Source organism: Manis javanica, chromosome 7 (genome assembly GCF_040802235.1).
Source record: "Manis javanica isolate MJ-LG chromosome 7, MJ_LKY, whole genome shotgun sequence".
Taxonomy (NCBI): domain Eukaryota; kingdom Metazoa; phylum Chordata; class Mammalia; order Pholidota; family Manidae; genus Manis; species Manis javanica.
Window position 1 is genome coordinate 117502377 of NC_133162.1, and position 24534 is coordinate 117526910.

At 34.8% G+C, this 24534-nt stretch overlaps 1 protein-coding gene across 13 annotated transcripts in view; it reads left to right on the forward strand.

Annotated features, from left to right (window-relative positions):
• The window catches only part of MBD5 (methyl-CpG binding domain protein 5), a 437517-nt gene that overhangs the window by 260166 nt on the left and 152817 nt on the right, over positions 1-24534 (forward strand). The gene's annotated exons all lie outside the window — the stretch shown is intronic.

Below are 24534 nucleotides of genomic sequence, written 5' to 3' on the forward strand. Positions count from 1 at the left end.
GATATCTTTATCTAGTGTTTGTATCAGAACATTGGCTTCCAAGTGAGTTGAGAAGTGTTCTCTCCTGTTCTGTTTTTTGGAAGTGTTTGAAGAATTGATATTAATTTTTCTTTAAATATTTGACAGAATCCACCAGTGAAACCATTTGGATTAAGCTTTTATTTGTGGGAAGTGTTTTGTTTTGATTGTTCTCCCACCAGAGTGGTACATTTGCTATAGTTAATGAACCTACATTGACAAATTGTGGGAAGTTTTTAAATTACTAATTTAATCTATTTATTTGTTGTAGATCTATTCATATTTTCTATTTCTTCTTGAGTCAGTTTTAGTAGTTTATATCTTCAAAATTTGTCCATTTCATCTAAATCACCTAAATTTTTGACTTTGCATTCCCTCATGATCTTTTTCTGCATTTCAGTAATAATGCCCTCTCCTTCATTTCTGTATAGTCATTTTTAATCTTTTTTTTAGTTAGTCTAGCTAAAGGTTTGTTAATTTTGCTGATCATTTCAAAGAACCAAATTTTAGGTTCATTGGTTTTTCTCTATTTTTATCTATTCTCCACTGAATTTATTTCCACTCTAATTGTTATTGTTTCCTTCCTTTTGTTTTCCATCAGTTTAGTTTCTCTTATTATTCCAGTGTCTTAAAATTAGGTTATTGATTTGAGATATATTTTCTTTTTTGATTTATGTGCTTACTTACAGTTATATTTTCCCTCTAAACACTGCTTTATCTTCATCCCATATTTTCTATGTTTTGTCGTATTTCATTCATCTTAAAATATTTTATAATATCCCTTATGATTTGTTTGACCCATTGATTATTGATGAATGTGTTGTTTAATATATAATTATTTTTTACTTTCCCAAATTTCTTTCTGATATTGATTTCTAATTTCATTCCATTATTTTGGAGAACATCCTTTTACATTTATTGAGTTTCTTTTATTGTCTAGATATGGTCTGTCATGGAGGCTGTTTTATGTGCACGTGAGAAGAATGATGATTCTAATATTGTTGGGTAGAGTATTTTATGGATGTCTATTAAGTTTGTTAAGTGGCTTCCAGTGTTATTTAAATTTTCTCCTTGCTGGTCTTACATCTAGCTGTTCTATACCTGAACAAAACTGATATATTGAAGATTCTAACTATTATTGTTAAATTGTATATTTCTCTGTTCAGTTCTCTCAGTTTTGCCTCATGTATTGTGAAGCTCTGTTATTAGGTATGTATGTTCACAATTATTATATATCCCCAATAGATTGAAGTTTTATAAAATGTCCACCTATCTCTCATAACAATTTTTGTTTTAAAAATCTTTTTTATCTAGCTTTCTTGTGCTTACTCTTTGCATGATTCTATTTCTTCATTTTTAAAATATAAATTATTTATATCTTTGAATCTAAACTTTGTCTCCTCTTTAGCATGTATTGGATATTGTTCTTTTCCCCAGTTTGACAGCCTCTGCCTTTTGGTAGATTGATTAATTCATTCAAATTTAATGTTATTCATATATTTAGATTTATGTCTGACATTTCATTCTTTGTTTTCAATGTATCATATCTTTTTTTTGTTCCTCTGTTCTTCCTTCACTGCTTTTTTAAATTAAATGCATACTTTATCATGTAATAATTTAGTTCTTTTAATGATTCTTTTCACTGTATTTTTTAGTTATTTCCTTACGACTGCTCTAGGGCTTACCATACACACCTTACCGGATTCTACTTCAGATTTATACTGACTTAATTCTACTGAGATTGAAAGTATTATTGCTATATAACTTTATTTCCTTTTCTCCCTTTTTGTGTTATTATTGTTATCACTTATATCTATATGTGTTATGACCCTAACAATACATTGTTATAATTATTAGTTTAGGTAATTTTTAGTTTAGGTATAATTATTAGTTTAGGTAAATTTATTTCTTTTTAAAAAGCTAAGAGGACAACAAGTACATATTTGTGGTTTCTTGTATTAGCTTTCTTATTTACCATTTCTGGTTCCCATTTGTTCTCATGGATATGAGTTTCAAACTGGTGTCCTTTCCTTACTCCAGTACAACTTAGTTCCCACCCACCTCCTTTGTGTTATTATTATCAGTTATTACATTGCTGTGTGTTATAAACCCAACAACATGTTATGATTGTTTTGTACAATTCCTTTTTAAATCAGTTAAGAGAAAAAATAATGCATTTGTACTCTGTTATAATACCATAATTACCTTTATTGGTGCTCTTTATTTTTTGTTTGGAGTCAGATTAACACCTGAAGTGCTTTCAGCCTGAAGAACTTTCTTTTAGTATTTCTTGAAATGTTTGTGGGCTACCATTGAATTATTTCAATTTTTGTTTATTTGGAAACATATTTATTTCACATTCACTTTGAAAAATAGTTTTATTGAATATGTTTTTCATTGAAAGTTGTTTGGAGGGTATTTCTGTTAACACTTTGTTTATATTGTCCCATTGTCTTCTGGCCTTTATTGTTTCTTGAGAAACAGCTGCTGATGTTATTGAGTTTCCTTTACATATTGGTGAGTCCTTTTTCTCCTGCTGTTTTCAAGATTCATCTTTGCCTCTGTTTTAAATATTTTACTATGTTATGTCAGGGAGTGAATTTCCTTGTGTCCTATTTTAAGTTCATTGAGCTTGGATGTGTCAGTTAATGCTTTTCGTCAAATTGAGCAGTTTACAACCATTATTTCTTTGACTTTTTTCTAGTCCTTTCTTACCTCTTTTTTGGTACTTCTAGTTATGCATATGATGTTGTGTTTAGTAGTGTCCCACATTTCTCTGAGGCTCTGTTCACTTTCATTCATTATTTTGTTTCTCTTCTTTAGTTTCATAGTCTCTGTTGACCTATCTTCAAGTTCACTAATCTTCTGCCATTTCAAATCTATATTGATCCCTCTGGCAAATTTTTCATTTTAATCATAATTTTCAACTCCAGAATTTTCATTTGGTGTTTTTTCTTAATAATTTGTCTCTTTATTAATATTCTGTATCTGTTTAAACATTGTCATTGTCCTCTGCTTTAGTTCTTTGAACATATTTATAATGGCTCCTTTGAAGTCTTTGTTGGGCATGACATTTGGGCTCTCTCACAGGCAGTTTCTGTTCAGTTTTTCTCATGTGTACAAGTCATACGTTCTTGTCTTTTGCATGTCTTGTAATTTTTTTTATGAAAACTATACATTTTGGATAGCATGTTATATCAATGGTAGATACTGATCCTCTCTCACTGGGCTTTTCGTTGTTATTTGCTTGCTTATTTGTTTAATGACTTAGCTGCACTATTTGATGAAAATTACATCTCCTACTGTGTAATACTCCTCAGAGGGTTCAGATTTGCCCATGCACATGGTCACCCCAGAATGACAGTAGTTCCATTTAGGGATACTTTAGACTTTCTTTTCCTGACTTCTGCCTCTATTGATAATTCACATGTCAGTTAAGTTCCACTGATTGCCAGTGTAATACTCTATTGTTTTTTATAAGACCCAAGAACTCATTTACTCCACAGTCCGATCCAATTTAATTCTGTCCTCTTTGCTAAAGTAGTCTTTGAGGCCATTCTTTGAAGTTTGTTCTGACCCCAGAAGGACTCTTCTCTTGGCATATTTTTCTGTTTTTGCTTAATAACTGATGAATCTAATCATTTCCTATTGTTCAAAATATGGCCTATGATTTAGCTTATTTCTCTTGTGAAGTTACAATCCACTTCTTACTTGCTTACCAGCAAAATCTTCAGTTTCAAGAGCACCTTTAATCTTGAACTTTCCCACACTCTTCTAAATAAAGTCAGGCATATTGGGGAGAGCTTCAGCACTCTTTTATGGCTTGCTTCAACCTCTGGGCAAAATTTCTAGTAAGCTATTGCTGTGAAGCTAAGTACACTACTTTTCTTGGAGTGACACCTGTGTTTTATGAGCAGGGCTATCAGTGGGACAGTAGCCTCTGATCTTGACTTGCCTCTCCTGGTGTGAACTTCTGCCCTAAGACTGAGCTTGGCAAGGATCTTTGGGGTCACCACATTCTCAGCCTACCTCACCTAGAGTAAAACTTCTACTCTATAAGTGAGGCTGGATACAGGAAGGGAGCCTCTAACCTCTCAGCCATACTTGGCTCAAATTTAGTCTCTGCAGTACATAGCTGGGGTTATGAGAAGTGTTAGTGGCTTTCCTTTCTAACACCTCTGGGAGGTACCATGGGTGCTCTTGACTGGGAGCTGGAGAGAGAAGAAGCCCTGCATTCTTGGCCACATCCATCTGGAATGGAACCTGTCTTGCTGAGCTGGTGGACAGAGATGTGGACAAGAGCAGGTCATGAATCAGGTGCCACTGACGCACTGTTCTTACCAAAAGTTAGTAAATTATCTTGTATAAATATTTCTTCATTTGCTTCTTGTGCTTAGGACAATTTCCAAGAATTTTAAGTAATTGTATAGTTTTTGCCAGTTATGGTTATTTCACTGGTAAGCTATTCACTCCTCATCCATTCCAGAAGTGGAATTAGGCCATTAGCTTATAGATGATATCCCATCAACATCTCTGTTCTTTTCATAAAAACCTTTATTACTGTGTGATTTGTTATTTATCAATATATTGGTGATAGCTCTAGAAATCAGCATCATCATGCCCCAAACTACTTTGTACATTATACTATCAATGAATAATATCAATAATATATTTATATTTAGACTTAGAACCAACAAGTGTGAATAGATGCAACCTGACTTAAGACCACCTGTTTATATGGATGACATTTTGTCAGTCATCTACAAAGAAAAGGAATCAACAATTCTGGAACAAAGCCAACCTGCACCCACACTCACTGTGAAAAGGCAGGAATGGGGGAACTTTCCCCTTTCTCTGAGAGATTATCCCCCAGGTAACTCATGCTGTGCCAGGCTAGGCTGGGCCTTCTTTACTTCTCCAGCAATCATTCTCTTCCCAGAGCTTACCTGACGAAAGATAAGCTATGCTCTCTCCTGTGTTTAAAGAATGTTGAAATTCTTTGGAATTTTAGTAAGAGTTCTTAATTAGTTAAATTTTAAGAGCTTACCTCTGAAGAGTTAAGGTATTTTAAAAGTTCTCACTTCCCCCCATCCAAACTCAGTTGCCTACTTATCCTGCACTCTAATTTACTCAAGTAAACTGGAATAAAAGATCTTCTGGATCTGTTGCTTGATTAAGCCTTCAAGCATCTGCATACTATATATATGTAAGGCCTAGTTTTATTTCATTTTCTTGAGGATATTTTTCTATTGTGTTTAATAACTGATATCCAGTCATTTCCTATTCACTGAAATGTCATGTTGTATTTCATACACATGCAGGGTTAATAGGTTTCTATATTGTATCATTCACATTTTCAAAAATGTCTAGTGGTCTTCAGACTATTCAAGAAGTCATTCATAGTCTTTCCTGTTTGGCCACAGTTTACCTTTCTTGCCTCATTTTATATATTTTGCACCATATTAGGCCAACAACTTACTACTTTCTTCAAACATACCATTTATTTCACATACCCATCCTTTGTTATCAAATATGCTTAACCAAGTGAATGCGAGTGATTGCAAAAATCTTCTGATAATTACATGAGATGTCAGGGCTCCAACCCACTCCTACTGAATCAGAATCTTTATGTGTGATTATGTTTTTTAAAGCTCCTGTATTGATTCTAAAACTGCTTAAGAACATTGCTATTCTCTTTCACTCCTTGCAGTGTCCTACCTATCAACTTGCTTTCACTTTGCCTGACAAAGTCTTGCTCAACAAAAAACCCCAAGAGAGAGACGATTAAAATATTACCTTCTTCAAAGATTTCTCAATTGTGACTCCATTCTTAATCCAGTGGATACTTGTTATTGTTGCATAATTAGTATCAGTGCACTCTTTCTATCCTTAGGAGGTCCCTTACCTTCCAAATTTGACATAGTTCCTACCTTAGAGACTCAAAATGCCAACTACTTACTTTCCCAGTCACCCTCACACATTGAGCATGAGTCCATAAACAAGACTCTGCCATTCAGACACTCACATTGCAATCTCTGAAGCAAAAACTAGAGACATGAAAAAATAGACCACAGACTCCATTTCTGGAGAAAGCAGTAGGAGCAACAGAAGCTTCTTCCAGTTTCCACATATAACAAAAGTTATTCTGGTGGCAGCATTCAGCTTACAACTTACAAGGAGACACATCATACACTGCAGCCTCCAAAGGGGATTCTACAGTCCTTCCTGGACAATTCTATGAGATGCTGCCTACCTTGTAATAAACTTATTTTCTGTTGTAATTACACTGAGTTGATTTCTATTGCTGGTAACTAAGATTTAAGAGCACCTAATAGAATAATCACCTCTCTGTATCCCCCACAGCACTTCACTCACAAGCCAATATAGCAATAAATCATACTGTCTTAGAATTCATTGCCAATAGAATGCAGGTTAACTCTGTCAAGAGAGAAGGAAGGAACATTCTGGGCAGAATGTATAGCAGGAAGCCATTTGACTAGAAAGAACATAGAAAATACCAGGGACTGATGGGACAGAATGTCTAGAAGATAAAGTGAACTAATTGGTGAAAGATGTCAATGGGTAGAAAGTTGCTAGAGGAATTAAATAACTCAATCATATTCTCAAGACCACATGAAGACATTTTTATTATTTTAAGTTCCAGAACAAGCTATTAAGGCTTTTTAATGGGCATATATTATGCTCAAATATGTATTTTGAAAAAAATTACTCTGCCTGTGCAATGAAGAATACATTGGAGGTGGGAAATGCTGGTGATTTTACTTGGATTTGAGTTTACACACAATATTTAGAAGTTCTGTATTTTTCTAAGCTGCCACTGCCGCCTGGCCATGTCTTCCTACTAATCCAAAATTTTTCCTTTTGGAGCAATCCAAGGGAAGACCTCCCCACTCTCATCAGACACCTCTTTGTCCTTCAAAGCCAAGTGCAGAACAGGCAAGGGCGACATTTGCTGTTACTAATAGAAATTGCTAATAAAGAGACTTAAATTTTTATTAAGTCCATTTTATTTCATATAAATATGTAATGTAGATTAGATTGTTTTGCTCTCCAGGTATTAACACATTTCTGGGTTTTTGTTTTAAGAGTTGGGATACCTTTCATTCTGGTCATTTAAAACAAAAATGAAAACTAAGAAAGATTATACCTCTCTACAACATATGCTGATAATGTGTCTTTATGTCATTTTATATATTATTATTATATACATTGTATGTCTTTATTTCAAGCATTATTCAAAAATAAAATTAAGTTTGCAAACACTATTCATATTTTTCAATGGTTTCAGAGAGTGAGATAATGATTACAGATGGCCAGATTGCAGATAGCCAGCCAAGTAATTAGAGCTACTATTGACTTTAATAAGTATGACCTTCTGAATTTTAGCACATCACCCAAATCATTACAAAAGGCATTCAGTGGCAAATCAATTTGGTTTTCTGTTCATTAGTATAGAGAAAGGCCTTTAAGTTTCTGAAGAATAAGTTTACCCTTCCAGAGAATCTTTCCAAGAATAATTTTAAAAGAATACCCCCAAACAGTGGCAAAACATTTGGTTGTTAATATATGCAAAGTTGGGGAGTAGTCTGTAAAGCCAGCCTTCAAGCCAAATGGCTCATAACAAAGCACGGCAGGAGCAAGGGGAGGAATCAGAGGTTAAAGGCAGAGCAAAGACTTTTCCAAAGTTCCAGGCCATTGTTTTATGTAAGGGTGATTTTGTTTGCTCTTCTTGACCTTATTTGTCAACATCATTTCTTAGCCATTTTTTTTATTTATTTTTATTAAGGTGTCATTGATATATAATCTTATGAAGGTTTCAAATGAAAAACATTGTGGTTAATACACTCACCCGTATTATTAAGTACCCCCAATGCCCCATTGCAGTTACTGTCCATCAGCATAGTAAGATGCCACAGAGTCATTACTTGTCTTCTCTGTGTTACACTATCTTTGCCATGACCCCCACACACACCATATGTGCCAGTCATAATACTCCTCAATCCCCTTCTTCCTCCCTCCCCAATAACCCTCTCCCACCCCTCCCCTTTGGTGACCACTAGTCCCTTCCTGGAGTCTGTGAGTCTGATGCTGTTTTGTTCCTTCAGTTTTGCTTCATTGTTATACTCCACAAATAAGAGAAATTATTTGATACTTGTCTTTCTCCACCTGCCTATTTCACTGAGCATAGTACCTGCTAGCTCCATCCATGTTGCTGCAAATGGTAGGATTTATTTTCTTCTTATGGCTGAATAATATTCCATTGTGTATATGAACCACATCCTCTTTATGTATTCATCTGCTGATGGACACTTAGGTTGCTTCCGTATCTTGCCTCTTGTAAATGGTGCTGCAGTAAACATAGGAGTGCATATGTCTTTTTAAATCTGAGAAGTTGTTTTCTTTGGGGAAATTCCCAAGAGTTAAATTCCTGAAATGGTATTTCTATTTTTAGTTTTTTGAGGAAACTCCATATTGCTTTCCACAATCGTTAAACTAGTTTACATTCCCACCAGCAGTGTAGGAGTGTTTCCCTTTCTCCATATCCTCACCAGCATTTGCTGTTGCTTGTCTTTTCAATTGTAATTATCCCTGATAATTACAATGAGGAGCATCTTTTCCTGTGCCTGTTGGCCATCAGAATTTCTTCTTTGGAGAAGCATCTATTCATCTCCTCTGCCCATTTTTTAATCAGGTTATTTGCTTTTTGGGTGTTGAGACATGTGAGCTGTTTATATATTTTGGATGTTAACCCCTTGTCAAATGTATCATTTAAGAATATATTCTCCCATACTGTAGAATGTGTTTTTATTCTACTTATGGTGTCCTTTGCTGTACAGAAGCTTTTAAATTTGATGCAGTCGCCTTTGCTCATTTTGGATTTTATTTCCCTTGCCCAAGGAGGTGTGTTCAGGAAAAAGTTGCTCATGTTTATATTCAAGAGATTTTTGCCTATATTTCCTTCTACGAGTTTTATGGTTTCATGACTTGCATTCATGTCTTTGATCCATTTTGAGTTTACTTTAATGTGTGGAGTTAGATGATAATCCATTTTCATTCTCTTACATGTAGTTGTCCAGTTTTGCCAACAACAGTTGTTGAAGAGGCTGTCATTTCCCCATTGTATATCCATGACTCCTTTATCATATATTAATTGCCATATATGGTTGCCATATATGGTTGGGTTAATATCTGGGCTCTCTACTCGGTATCATTGATCTATAGTTCTGTTCTTGGTGCCAGTACCAAATTGTCTTGATTACTGTGGCTTTGTAGTAGAGCTTAAAGTTGGAGAGTATAATCCCCCCAGTTTTATTCTTCCTTCTCAGGATTGCTTTGGCTGTTCAGGATTTTTGCTGTTCCACATAAATTTTACAACGATTTGTTCTAGTTCATTTAAGGATGCCATTGGTATTTTCATAGAAATTGCATTTAATCTGTAGACTGCTTTAGGCAGGATGGCCATTTTGACAATATTAATTATTCCTATCCATGAGCACAGGATATATTTACATTTTATTGATGTCTTCTTTAATTTCTGTCATGAGTGTCTTGTAGTTTTCAGGATATAAGTCTTTCACTTCCTTGGTTAGGTTTATTCCTAGGTATTATATTCTTTTTGATGCAATTGTGAATGGAATTGTTTTCCTGATTGCTCTTTCTGCTAGTTCATCATTAGTATATATGAATGCAACAGATTTCTGTGTACTGATTTTGTATCCTATAACTTTGCTGAATTCAGTTATTAGTTCTAGTAGTTTTGGGGTGCATTCTTTAGGGTTTTCTATGTACAATATCATATTATCTGTAAACAGTGACAGTTTAAGTACTTCTTTACCAATCTGGATGCCTTTTATTTCTTTGTGTTGTCTGATTGCCGTGGCTAGGACTTCCAGAACTATGTTGAATAAAAGTGGAGAGAGTGCACATCCTTGTCTTGTTCCCAATCTTAAAAGAAAAGCTTTCAGCTTCTTGCTGTTAAGTATGATGTTGGCTGTGGGTTTGTCATATATGGCCTTTATTGTATTGAGGTACTTGCACTCTGTATCCATCTTGTTGAGAGTTTTTATCATGAATGGATGTTGGATGTTGTTGAATGTTTTTTCAGCATCTATGGAGATGATCATGTGGTTTTTGTCCTTCTTTTTATTGATGTGTGGTGTATGATGTTGGTGGATTTTTGAGTATTGTACCATCCTTACATCCCTGGGATAAATCCTACTTGATCATGATGGATGATCTTTTTCATGTACTTTTTAATTTGATTTGTTAATAGTTTGTTCAGTATTTTTGCATCTATGTTCTTCATGGATATTGGTCTGTAATTTTCTTTTTTTGTGGTGTCTTTGCCTGCTTTTAGTATTAGTGATGCTGGCCTCATAGAATGAGTTTGGAAGTATCTCCTCTTCTACCTTTTGAAAAAGTTTAAGGAGGATGGGTATTAAGGTCTTCACTAAATGTTTGGTAAAAGCAGTGAAGCTATCTGGTCCCAGAGTTTTGTTCCTAGGTGGTTTTTTTAATTGCCAATTCAATTTCATTGCTGGTAATTGGTCTTTTCAGATTTTCTGTTTCTTCTTGGGTCAGTCTTGCAAGGTTGTATTTTTTTCATTACTAAATGTTTGATAAAATCAGCAGTGAAGCAATCTAGTGCTGGAGTTTTGTTTCCAGGTAGTTTTTTGATTACCAATTCAATTTTGTTGCTGGTAATTGGTCTCTTCAGATTTTCTATTTCTTCCTGGGTCACTGTTGGAAGGTTGTCCATTTCTTCTAGGTTATCCAGTTTGTTAGTGTATAATTTTTCACATTATTCTCTAATAATTCTTTGTATTTCTGTGGTGTCCTTAGTGATTTTTCCTTTTTCATTTCTGATCTTGTTTATAGGTGTGGACTCTTTTTTTCTTGATAAGTCTGACTAGGGTTAATTTATTTTGTTCATTTTCTCAAAAAAACACCTCCTGCTTTCACTGATTCTTTCTATTGTTTTATTCTTCTCGATTTCCTTTATTTCTGCTCTAATCTTTATTATATCCCTATTTCTACTGACTTTGGGCTCATTTGTTCTTCTTTTGCTTGTTCATTAATTGTGAGTTTAGACTGTTCATATTAGATTTTTCTTCTGTGCTGAAGTAAGCCTATATTGCAATATACTTCCCTCCTAGCACGGACTTCTCTACATCCCACAGATTTTGCAGTGTTGAATTATTGTTTTCATTTGTCTCCATATATTCCTTAATCTCTTTTTTTATTTGGTCATTAATCCATTGATTATTTAGGAGCATATTGTTAAGCCTCCATGTGTTACTGGACTTTTTTGTTTTCTTTTCATAATTTCTTTCTAGTTTCATGCTTCTGTGGCCTGAGAAGCTGTTAGTACAATTTCAATCTTTTTTAATTTACTGAGGCTGTTTTTGTAGCCTAGTATGTGATCTATTCTTGAAAATGTTCTATGTGCACTTGAGAAGAATGTGTATCTTCTGCTTTTGGGTAAAGTCTTCTGTAGATATCTGTTAAGTCCATTTGTTCTAATGTGTTGTTCAGTGCCTCTGTCCCCTTACTTATTTTCTGTCTGGTTGATCTGTCCTTTGGAGTGAGTGGTGTGTTGAATTGTCCTAAAATGAATGCATTGCATTGTTTCCCCCTTTAATTCTCTTAGTATTTGTTTCAAATATGCACGTGCTGTATGGTGGGTGCATAGATATTTATAATGGTTGCATCATCTTGTTGGACTGACCCCTCTAGAATTATGTAATGTCCTTCTTTGTCTCTTGTGACTTTCTTTATTTTGAAGTCTATTTTGTCTGATACTAGTACTTCTATTATTCCTGCTTTTTTCTCCCTATTGGTTTCATGAAATATCTTTTTCTATCCCTTCACTTTCAGTCTGTGAATGTCTTTGGGTTTGAATTGAGTCTCTTGTAGGCAGCATATAGACAGTTTTTTTTTAATCTATTCAGTGACTCTGTGTCTGTTTATTCATGCATTCAGAACATTTACATTCAGGGACATTATAGATAGATATGTACTTATTGCCATTTCAGGTGTGTTTACCAAAGGTTCAAGGGTAGCTTCTTTACTCTCTAGCAGTCTAACTTGACTCAGTACACTATTACAAACACCCCTCTAAAGGTTCTTTATTTTTCCTTCTTTTTCTTCCTCCTCCATTCTTTATATATTAAGTATCATATTCTGTATTCATTGTGTATCCCTTGACTGATTTTGGGAGTAGATGATTTAATTTTGCATTTGCTCAGTAATTAATTGGTCTACTTCCTTTACTGTGGTTTTATTTTTTCTGTTGACAACTATTTAGCCTTAGGAACACTTCCATCTAGACCAATCCCTCCAAAATACACTGTAGAGACAGTTTATGGAAAGCAAATTCTCTCAGCTTTTGCTTATCTGGAAATTGTTTAATCCCTCCTTCAAATTTAAATGATAATCTTACCAGGTAAAGTATTCTTGGTTCAAGGTCCTTCTGTTTTATTGCATTATATATATCATGCTACTCCCTTGTGGCCTGTAATGTTTCTGTTGAGGAGTCTGATGATAGCCTGATGGGTTATCCTTTGTATGTAATCTTTTTTCTCTCTCTGGCTGCTTTTAAAAGTCTGTCCTTATCCTTGATCTTTGCCATTTTAATAATTATATGTCTTGGTTTTGTCTTCCTTGGGTCCCTTGTGTTGGTAGATCTGTGCAGATCTTCCCCAGATTGCAGAAGTTTTCAGCAATTTCTTCCTCAAAGACACTTTCTATCCCTTTTTCTCTCTCTCCTTTTTATGGTACCCCTATAATATGAATATTGTTCCATTTGGATTGGTCACACAATTCTCTCAGTGTTCTTTCATTCCTAAAGATCCTTTTTTCTCTCTGTGCTCAGCTTCTTTGTATTCCTGTTCTGTAGTTTCTGTTTCATTTATTGTCTCCTCTACCTCATCTAATCTACTTTTAAATCCCTCCATTGTATGTTTCATTTTGGATACTGTATTTTCCAAGTTTCTATCTCTTTCTTGAATTCCTCCCTTAGGTCCTGAATATTTTTCTGTAGCTCTTTGAGCATGTTTATGATTTTTATTTTGAATTATGTTGATTATTATATATTTCAGGAATATTGGTGAGTTCAGTTTCACTTGGCCCTATTTCTGGTATTTGTGGGAATTTATTTTATACCAGGTTCTTTTGATATTTCGTATTTGTAATAATAACTTGCTGTTGGTGGCACCCTCTAGTGCCCAGAAGCTCTACTTCTGGAGCTGGTTAGCCCCTGGAGCAATGGCAGGTATTGCAGGTGAGTGGCTCTGGTACCTTACAGAAGGAAAGAGCCCTTTCCTCCTTCTCAGCTGCAGTGCCAGCCTCCACTGCCAGGGCCAGTGGACCAAGCACACATTGAAGAGCCACTATGCTATGCCCTTGTAGCTGCCATAGATGGGGCCACCTTCTGGTTGGCCTGGTGCAATGACAGTGGCAGCTGGTTTGTGAGCTGGTTCCAGCCATGAGGAAGGAGTGGCAGGCTGCATATCGCAGTGGGGTTCCTCAGAGCTGCTTTGCCAGCCAGGGGGATAGAGTACCTGAAGCTCCTGAAATTTCCCAACCTTCTGGGCCGAGTGCGCTGGGACAATTTTGTCCACCTGTCCTTTCTCCTGAGCAACAGGAGCACTCTCCTTTAGCAGCACCCTCACTGTTGGGAAGTCTTTCAACATGCCCACCTTTCTTTTGTCCTGGAGCAACCAGTTGTGAGTTGTGGATACCTGTTCTCCACAAGTGGCTGGAATCAGTCTCTCCAAGTATTCCACCTCTCTTAGCTTTCTAGCCCCACTAATCTCCAGAGCAGCATGTAATGTAGTTTCCTTCTTCCAGAGTAGGTCTCTTGGCTCCGTGTTCAGCAGTCCTTGGATGCCATATCCTCCCAGTTCCGTTTCTCTTCCTCCTGCTGTTGAGCTGGAGTAGGGGAAGGGCTTGGATCCCGCTGGATCGTGGCTTTGGTACTTTACCCTTTTCCATGAGGTCTGCTCTTTTCCCCTAAATGTAAGCAGTCTGTTTCAGCCTTCTTTCCTGTGGCTCTTTTAGGATTAGTTGTATTTGCTATATTTTGATATTATATGTGGTTTTGGGTGGTGGTTTATTTCTCACCTCTCACACCACCATCTTTAAGCCACTCCTTCTTGGTTATTTTAACTAACCATCAAAGGAAAGCATAGATTTTGACTCAGAAAATTGAGTGTATATATCCTTTGTCCAAAGTACATTTAAGGAAATATTAGATTGAACCATATGAAACTGTCATTTTTGCAAGTCTGAAATGATTGAATGTGAGCAATTTCATATGGTTCAACCTAAAAACACCTATTGCTGTATGTAACATACCAAAATAATACAACATATCATTGAGTTTGTACATTCTGAGTATATCTGGATGCATTTTTCTCCATTTTTTTGTTATGAACAATTAATTATAGCACAAAATAATTTCTTTTCCCAAGTAAATATAATCTTGTTAGGTCCCAGAAACACTTGCTGTGGACGTTTTTTAAAGAGATTATCATACTTAAAAGAGACTTTAATAGGAAGGAAGGGGCAACAGGAACCAAATGTACTGACAAACTGACCTAGCCTAGGTTTTTTAAAACTCCTTTTTTTAAATTGAAGTATCATTGATATACAGTCTTATATTGGTTTTAAATGTACAACACTGTGGTTCAGCAGTTACCCATATTATTAAATCCTCACTCTCACTAGGGCAGTTCCTGTGTGTCAACATAGGAAGATGTTCTATAACCATTGACTATATTCTCCATGCTTTACTACCACCCCCTGTGACCAACTTACATTATGATTGAGAATTTTTGTGCCCTCTCATCCCTCTCACCCCAACAGCTTGATAACCATGAGTCACTTCTCATGTCTATGAGTCTAACGCTGTTTTTAATGTCTGGTATCCTAGGATTCAGGGATTTTCCAAAATCATCACAGAATTAGAATTACATCTTACACTGTAGCTCACCCTACTTTCTGAGAATTTAAAATCTCAGGAAAGATAGAAATCAACAAATAATTTTTAAAATAATAGCAACAGTAATTATGGCAGTTAACATTGAAATAGTGCTTACTGTGCCAGGCCCTCCTTATATATGGTAGCTCATTTAATCTTCACAGCAATCCAGTGAAGTAGCTAGTGTTATTATCCCCATCATACAGATGAATATATAGAGGTACAGAACAAGTTAAATAATTTGTACAAAGTCATGCAATGATTACATGCCTGAACCAAAATTTAAACCCAAGATTTCTGGCACTAGAGTTGGTACTTAACCAACAATAAACTGCCTCTTGATGTAAAGAAGATTGAATATCACTAAATCAATTCTAATACATTGCTGGGTTGCAGTATTAGTTGAAGAATTAAATTCCTTAATGGAACTTGTCCAGCCTCTTTCCATTTTAATAGCTCCCATTCCAGACTCTTGCAGTAGTTCTCTAGCTAGGATACAGATTTCTAATCTTCTTCCCCTTCTAAGACAGCTGGTATCCTGCTGCTAGATTAATAAAGTAAATTGCCACCTTTATCCTGATACTACCTTGCTCAAATCTCTTTCATGACTCTACAATTACCACTGTCAGGAATGGATATAAAGGACTACCCCCTGGGATCTGGTAGCATAGCTGAAAGCACCTCACCACAAGATCAACATTTCTTTGAACTCTCTTTTTTTAATCTTAAAAATTCACATGAATTTTACATCCCACTCCATAATACATCTGTTTAATATAAAAGTAATGTTTAAAATAGATATTACTTCAAGTACTTAATTCTTTAAACTTTCAAATAAAATTAATGAGTTACAAAGATGCTTCACATTTATCCTGGGCTTTCTAGTATCAGGTGAGGTGCTCATATTCCTGTTTGAAGAGCCCAGATGTACAGAATAAATTTTAGGTGCCTTTGCTGCATATTTAAGACTCTCAATTATCTGGCCCTATACTAACTTCCCAATCTTATAACTTGCTGTTTCCCTACATTAACCCTCTAACAAGTCCAGCCATCTACCATACATAGTTATTTACCACATACCCACTCTGTACCAGGCACTACCTCCTACCAATGTCTTAGACAGTATACCCCCTACGTATTTGTCTTTTGACTTTCTCCCTGCTTGGGATACCTTCTCTCCTCACTCATATTAAAATGGTAGTCCTTCTAGACCTAATTCAAATGCTAGCTTATCTTGACTATTCCATTAGGACCCTGAATGCCTACAACATTTACTTGATACCTATTATGTAATATAGTTTTTACATTTGTTATATTGTATGACTAGGTCTTTCACAAAAATATTTTATATAGAAGTTCAACATGCAGACAGAAGTATTTATTTTAGGCAATGGACAGAGTGTGTATAAAGGCACAAGAATGTGAAAATACAGGGCATTCCAGTAAATTCTAGGTTTCTTAGAATAGCTGGAATGTAGAATATATACTGGGAAAGTGAAAAAAACAGAAACCAGATCATGAAGGAATACATAACTCATACTAATAAATGAACATCCCACCGCAGCCCCCACTATAATTAATGGGAAAACATCAACAAATTCAAACAAGGGATGATTTATTATATAAGTCAAGTCATAATAAACTTTGATATAAGTTCTCTAGTTTTTAAAACTCTTCATTTTCTTTAATCTTATTTTTATTTTACATACGTGTATAATTATCATATTTTTATGTAGTCTTTTTTCCTTAACCTAATATGTACCCTTCTATACTCAATGTATATACACATATGGGGGAATAGATTTTACTCATTCCTTTTAAAAATGGGATCATACACACCTGCACCTTGCATTTTGCACTCTACAATACTTTGGATAAATAGCTATAATTTTTTAATGACTGCAATATATTATGTGGTATGGACACACAAAATTTATTCAACTCTTCCCTTATTCATGGACATTTACCTTGCTTCCAACTTCTTGATATTTTTAAGGTATTATATCTAAGTCAAATCTTATGTTTATTTCACTTAATTTCACTGTAGTCTAGCTCAATAATGAACTATATAATGAACTATTAAATATTTTATTTAGGTTTGGGTATAAAAGACAAAAGTAAGCTTCTGTTAATTATTTCTTATTTATTATAAACCTATTTCATATCCTATTTGCTACCAAATTAGTATTTAGATTATATCCAGGAGTTGTTCCCAATAATAATGTAACAGTGTAATGCTTGAGTTGAGTTAGACATATTTGATAACTCCAATTTTAAGTTAAAGTACAATAATACCTTACATATAAGACACAGAAATTACAATAGAATTTTCCAAACTGAGATGCTAATAAGAATTTCAAAAGATTTTATGGTCAAATTATTTTGGAAAATATACTAGATTGAACTGGGTTCTGCAAGGATGTATTGCATTTCTCTAAGAGTATATTATTCCATGACACACTATTTGGTAAATAGTGCCCTACATTTTTCTAAAACAATATGAACTTTGGAATTATGTCCCAGTCTTGTGGATAGATCCCCAAGGGCTGTTTTCATGGCACCTGTATTAGTCCCCAGGTTGTAGAGGTCTGGGAAAGCAGACCCACTCATATTGCTACTAACTTGTCTAGCTGTTTTTTCCACTACTGCTCCCCATACCTCTAATACATCTATCAGTCAACCACAAAAGCTTGGAATTCCAATGATACTGTATTATGAATATTTTTTAAACATTCCTAGTACTTTATTTTTACCTTCATGCTTTTGCAAACCATTCCTGTTCTACTTACCTAAAATCACCTTATAATTCTACATATTAAGGTCTTAATTTTCTTTAAATGTTACTTTCATTTTGAAGCTTTCCCCCAAGATCTTCAGTGGGAATTAAACTCTTCTCTGTTTGATTTTCTCATATCACTTTGCATTTCTTTCAGTAATAGCACATTTAACTTCTTGCCTTACGGCTCATACAGTTGTTGTGCATAACTGCATTAGATGTTGATCTATGACCTTTATCCTTGCTGTGGAGGGGTTCATAGGCCAGCTGAGGAGGCGGATAAATAAACAAATGTATACAATTTAATGTGATTTGTATTTTAAAAGGTACACAATGCTAGTGGTAGCAGGATATATTTCTGAAAATATGGACTAAATTGTTTGAATGTAAATGACCTACAGAACTAAGATTTTAGCTTCATCTAGAATGTTTAAGTCTAGAATTGAAGTAGAATACTGTAGTAGTTATTGTACATAATGTCTTTTTCTTCTAGCTCATAAGGCCTTGAGGACCTGGCCTATATATTATTTATTTTTCTATTTCCTATTGTACCTAGCACTATTGTGGATACATAAAATACACTTTGTTAAATTGAATTATTTACTAGGAGTTGCTCAGTTTAAAAAATTTAATCTCACAGTCTGCCATTTAATATATATTCAGATGGCCATTTTATTGCTGAAGATACAATTACAGGGAAGGTGATAAATACAAATTTTTTAATTTGGATTACCATTTGACTCTTTCTCAATAGCACTTTGGAAACTGTAGGCTTATTCCATGAATACTGCCTTTGCACATACTTATGGAATTGCTTTTGTTCCTTGACACACTATTTTGAGTGCATACACTAGTTTCATCTGAATTCTGGAACCAACTAAATGTCATTTCAAACTAGGTTTAGTGGGTCAAAAGTTATGTATGCCTTTTTGGATTCAAAACAACAAGGGATTTCATGTGGTACAAAAGCTGTTGTAAGGACAATTACGAAAGAAAAATTCCAGAAATATTTTTGAACAATTCCAACATTTCTGGGCTTGGCTTTTGGCCTCTCTAGATAATCATTTTGAAGGACAAAACTGATTTAAAGTATATTTATTAAAATACCAGACTCTTCATAGTCCCAGTTTGTAACTTCAGTTTATTAAGAAGAGTTGTTGGTTTTATTGGACTGGAATTTAAGCATTTTATTTTGTTTCCTGACTAATAATCAGTCTAATACTATTTTGCATTGATACTGAACTTGTACCAGTGTTTCTGACATTATAACTTATTTTTAATTAGGGAATAACATTCCTATTTCATCACTTTCTCTTTTTAAAACATGCCATCATATCTTGGTTTTTCATTTTATATTAGATATTATTCATCACGAGAGTGTACATTCATGCTCATGATTTTCTCATTATTCTATTTATTGTCATCAGGTAATGATAGTGAAGGGTGAATTCAGAAATCATCCTCATTATCTGATTATCTGATCCTTTACCTCAAGGAGCCTAATATGGAGATAAGACCAAGGACATATCAGATGGAGCAAATACTGTAAGCCAGCATTTATTTCAAATGCACTTACTTTCTGAGAAATGAAACAGGAGTTGAGCTAAAGTTTATTTTTTATTTAGCCAGAAAAAGAATTGCCAATCAGATTAATCATATAGACAGGAAGAAAGCTCTTTAAGAAAACAAAATGCCTTATCCTACACTATGGGAGAATATATTTGTAAACGACATAATCTGACAAGGGGTTAACATCAAAATATATAAAGAACTCACACGCCTCAACAACCAAAAATCAAATAACCCTGTTAAAAAATGGGCAGAAGACCTAACAGACACTTCTCCACTGAAGAAATTCAGATGGCCAACAGACACATGAAAAGATGCTCCACATCACTAATCATCAAGGAAATGCAAATTAAAACCACGAGGTATCACCTCACACCATTTAGGAGGACCAGCATTGAAAAGACAAAGAACAACAAATGCTGATAAGGATGTAGAGAAAGGGGAACCCTCCTACACTGCTGGCGGGAATGTAAGCTAATTCAACCATTGTGAAAAGCAATGTGGAGGTTCCTCAAAAAAATAAAAATAGAAATACCATTTGACCTGGGAATCCCACTCCTTGGAATTTACCCAAAGAATACAAGTTCTCAGACTCAAAAAGATATATGCACCCCTATGTTTACTGCAGCACTATTTACAATAACCAAGATATGGAAGCAACCTAAGTGTTCATCAGGAGATGAGTGGTTAAAGAAGAGGTGGTACATATACACAATGGAATACATTCAGCCATAGGAAAGAAACAAATCCTACCATTTGCAACAACATGGATGAAACTAGAGAATATTATGCTCAGTGAAATAGCCAGGTGGAGAAAGATAACTATCAAATGATTTCCTTCATTTGTGTAGTATAACAACAAAGCAAAACTGAAGGAACAAAACAGCACTGGACTCACAGACTCCAAGAAGGGACTAGAGGTTACCAAAGGGGAGGGATATAGGAGGGTGGGTGGGGAAGGAGGAAGAAGGGAGTTGAGGGGTATTATGATTGGCACACATGGTGTGGTGTTATCTTGGGGAAGACAGTGTAGCACAGAGGAAGCAAATAGTGACTTTGGCATCTTACTACACTCATGGACAGTGACTGCAGTGCAGTATAGGAGGGACTCAATAATATGGATGAATGTAGTAACCACATTGTTTTTCATGTGAAACCTTCATAAGAGTGTATATCTATAATACCTTAATTTAAAAAAAGAAATGCCTTTTTAAAGCCATTGAGCTCACTTAGAATATTCATGTAATTACAATTTTTATTCTGACTTCAATGTATTTTATTTTACAAGATTATAAAATCAGCTTTAAAATGACTAGATACCATTTTTCAATTCTTTTCAATTAGTATTTGATTTATAAATAATAAAACAATTGTACTGCTCCAGAGTTTACTAATTATGTCTGATAAAATTCACTTGTAAGTAACTAGCCCAAAATACATATTTTCAGAAATGGGATCCAAACCCATACAACCATGATGGCACATACAACCATAAATATCAAAGGGTAAAAAAGAGATTAGAGAGTACTAACCTAACCTTTTAAGTTTGATGAATAAGGCAGCTATCTGAGCTGCTGTCACATACATGCATGACCTGGAATGATTTGAACAGTTGCACATTCTTATAACTTTATATAAAATATATATTTACAAATAATATTCATCATACTGAGACTTTTAATAGGGTACTTGGATTTTTGTGAAACTAAATTGAAACTGTTACAAAGCATAATGTGCTTTGTGAAGAAGTTGGGTTTGAATTTTTAAAAATTATGAGAATAACAATTAACATTTGTATAATGCCTTACATTTACCAAATATTTTTATATTTATTATCACAGTGGATCCTAGAAACTGGAGATAATACTTTAAAAGGTAGTTAAGACTCAGTTGGCTGCGATGAACCATTCCCTCTCCTGTCTTCTCCTACCCTCTCCTTCCTACCACACAGATACACACACACCCAGGCTTATGCTAAAAAGTTATTTTGGTTCAGAGGATGAACATTCATATAGGCTAATAGGTCTTCATATAGGCCAATTTGGGGCGTCCAGCTCTTTCCCTCTGGACTGGCTCCATTGGCAGCTCCACACTTAGTGACCCTAACAGTTCGGAGTGTCAGTGGTCCTGATTTGGTTAAATGCCTGTCCTTGAACACATCATCGTGGACAGTTGGATAGGAGGATATGCTGACTCACTCTGGCATTAGGTCCATCTCTGGAGCTTGTGAAAGGGTGAGTTGTGCAAAGGAAAATCAGTATTCAGTTACCAAAAGTAGCAGGAAACCTTGGTGGGAAGGCAAACTTCACATGTCCACTCCAGCACATATTATCATCTCCACTCTGCAGGTGAGAAAAATGGATACTCAGAGAGGCTAAACAACCTACCGAAACTTAGACCTTCTTGTCACAAATCCTGCTCAGGCTGCCTTAAAGTAAAAGAAAGCAGCAGTGGTTAAGAAAAGAGAGATAGTTCCAGGTATGACACTTATTTCTAGTCTTTGTTTTGAAATAAATCAGAGATGATTGATTTTAGGGTGATAATTCAGTCTGACTCCTGTATGGAGTTTGATTAAGATATTTGTGGGAAATAAAGTGTCCCAAAGTTGTACAACAAGGTGAGGGGAGGTATAGTAGACATGATCCTTACAATCCAAAGTTAGAAATTTAGGGTTAAAATTTAAATAACTAACATTTACTAACCATTCATTATGTCTCAGGCATCATGCCAAGCACTGTTCCTGTTATATATCAGTTAACACTAAGACCATTCCTGTGAAATAAGGATTTTACAGATAAGGAAGTTTAAGCAAAAGAAATTTAATATCCTGTCAAAGATTATACAACTAAAGGGAGTTAGGGACAAGGAAGTGTAGAGACCAGTATGGTGCCTTTTTGGTTTTTCAGTGTTACCAGTTAAAGTAGTAATGTTTAGATACCTGCCATTTGTTGGCTTCCCTAGCACATGTTTGTCTGGTGCAACACTGGTTTTCTAGAAACTTACCCCATAAGGCTATGTAATAAAGCAATTTACATGCAATGACATTTAACAATTTACAAATTGCCACTAACTTTCCACAAATCATTGTTAATGTAAATTTTATGCTATTTTAAATTTTGTTTTATATTTTTCAAAGTTACATATGTACATAGTTTAAACTATCAAGTAGTCCTGCAAAACTTGTCAAAAACAAAAAACAACAGTCCCTTGTTCTGTAACTCCTTTCACAATTTTTCCAGTTCCCAGAAACACTTTCAATTCTTTTTTTAGCTGTTTCTTTCAGTATTCATGAAAAAGTATATCTCTAAATAACATGATTGTATTTCTACATCTTTATTTTTTTGCAGCTTCACATGTAATCTATTACTTTCCCACTATGGAAGCTGTAGATTTAGATCTCCTTTATGTCCCCGACCCTATCAACACAAATACACCATTTCTCAATATAGTTATATCATGGTTTTGATGTTTAATACTCTATTACACATATTTTATTAACTATGTAAACTAAGTTCATTCATGAATCATATCACATATAATTCTGTTTTCCCTAAGGTTAATTGTCTTATTTTTCATTTGCTTGGTTTCCTTTGTTTCTCGTTTTGCTACAACCTTTGTCCCAGATGGTACAAATCTCTTTTCCCTATTACCTTGAGATTTCTTTTTGTCCCTGTTTTGATTTGGATCTCCTGTTTTTAATGTCTTTTCTACTTCATTTACTCCCTCATTTTGATGAACCATATTTACCACTAGCTTTGATCTTGTCTGTCTGAAAATGTTTTCATACTTTATTGACATTTGATTGATACGATGGCTGAATACAGAATTCTGGTTTGGAAATCTTTTTCTCTCATAATTTTTATGGTTATCTCCATTGTCTTTTTACTTCCAATGTTGAAGAGTTGAAAGACATTCTAATATTTGTTTATGTATTTTTCCTTTCTGGAAGTTTTTACAATTTACTATTTGTCCCAGAGTTTTGAAATTTATTATGATGTGCCTTGCTGTGGATGTATTTTCATTCACATAGCTAGGATTTCAGTGAACTCTTTAATCTAGAAATTCATGTTCTTTAATTCAGGAAATTTTCATGAATTACTTCTTTGATGATTTCTTTCCCTCTATTTTCTTCTCTCTGTTATTTGGATGTTGAACCTTCTGGACTAGTCTTCTAATTTTCTTATCCTTTCTCTCCTGTGTTCTTTCTCCTACTCTCTTAACTTGCTGGGAGACCTTCCTACCTTTATATTGAGGTTTTGATTTCTATCATAATTTTGTTGCCCAGCAACACTTTCTTATTCCTTAAATGTGCTCTCTTTTCTTTTTTAAGTAATCTGTTATTTCATGGATGCAGTTCTTCTTTTATCTTTTTGAAGACCATTTTTTTGAAATTCTATTTCCCTGAATAGTTCTATATACCATTTGTTTGCTTTAGACTTCATCTTTCACTTTAGGGCTTTCCTCAAATGTCTAGTGTTTGCTGTCAGCTCATATTTAAGGTAGTGAGAATGGGAGATACCTACATAATACATAATTGGGGCTTAATAAGTGTGAATTCCCTAGAACAAACCATTCTGTTTTGTTGAGGAACTCCCAGTATCATTTTATTGAACACCTTTCTTTTTAGCCCAGTTATATGCACCAAAGAAGACTCTTCTGCTCTCCTGCCTATTCATTATAAAATGAGCTACTACCATTCTTCAAATCAAGAAGAACAGGACTTGGGAGTCTCAGTATTTAGCATATAAAACTTAATATTTAAATCTGTTTTCAGTAGAGTACTCTGTCCTCCAGAATTCTCCAAAATTGCCCAGTTTGGGAACCTCTGTTTTGCTAATTCTAAAGAATAAACAGTCTTCTGCTAGGATGAAAGAGGGAGAGGTACTTGTCCAGTTGTGAATGGAGAGAGGGAATGCAAGAGACTAATGCTTAAATAGACTTACAACCAAGCTTGTTCTTATTTCCACTTTTAACTCAGTTCCATAAATCTGGGTGCCACCTGTTCCTAAGTTTTTTGGAATTATGGTACAAATAAAATTGCTTCCTGTCTTTAACATACTGCTGGTTTAGAATTCAACTTGCTTAGGTTTGCTGAGTCAGTTAGATATGGCTTCTGGCTTCCAAATTTTGGTTACTATCATTCATCTTTCCCCTTTTCTTTCTTTGT